Here is a 719-nt window from a genome sequence, read left to right on the forward strand (position 1 = left end):
GACAGGCATTAGGTTTGATTAGTCTTTGTAATGGAAACCTCACAATTAGTGTAGTGTACATGATATATTAGATCAGATACTGATCAATATAAGGAGGACAAGAAAATACCACAAATATAAGGAAAACATATGCTTGTATACTCTTAATGGACACCATAAGAACAAAACACTATTTTTATTCATGTGTCAAGAAAACCAGAAAGTATATTAATGAATACTTGAATTTAAGACTTGTGTCTTTTATTTCGATGATCACAACAAAAACACTGACACAAAAAGAGCTGAAGTTTAACGGTAATCCTTTACCATTGCTATATCATCTGTTTCAATATAGCTGTTATCTTTTCTTCTCAGTAAAGTTACAGCACACATATTCACTTAATCTATCACTGTTGTCCATGAGCTTTTTTTCCACAATAAGGAGATGAATTTCACTGCAAGATATTTGACAGGCTGATTTTTAATTTATTATTTCACTGCACTTTCATGTTGACATCTCATTTTAACGATAAAGCTGGTTGTTTTTAATTTAGAATATTTAAACAATGTCATTAATGTAGGTCTGGTGTTTCTAAATGACAGAAAGGCATTGTTATGGTTGTTGGTTAAAGGCTTGGTCTATGAATTTCTGGTTGACTGTTGTTGAATTCATATGTGTGTTGTAAAGAAACTTGGTCTTTGTATATACTGTGAATATGAAATGGCACATCAGAATGACC

General features: G+C 31.4%; 1 protein-coding gene across 1 annotated transcript in view; it reads right to left on the reverse strand.

Annotated features, from left to right (window-relative positions):
* Positions 1-223: 223 nt before the first annotated feature.
* Positions 224-719, reverse strand: part of hs3st2 (heparan sulfate (glucosamine) 3-O-sulfotransferase 2) — a 16564-nt gene continuing 16068 nt past the window's right edge. Inside the window, exon 2 of the mRNA XM_032538111.1 lies at positions 224-719. This exon is cut by the window's right edge and continues 814 nt beyond it. The gene's annotated coding sequence lies outside the window, so the exon portion shown is untranslated.

This window comes from Etheostoma spectabile, chromosome 15 (assembly GCF_008692095.1).
Source record: "Etheostoma spectabile isolate EspeVRDwgs_2016 chromosome 15, UIUC_Espe_1.0, whole genome shotgun sequence".
In the NCBI taxonomy this organism is placed as follows: Eukaryota; Metazoa; Chordata; class Actinopteri; order Perciformes; family Percidae; genus Etheostoma; species Etheostoma spectabile.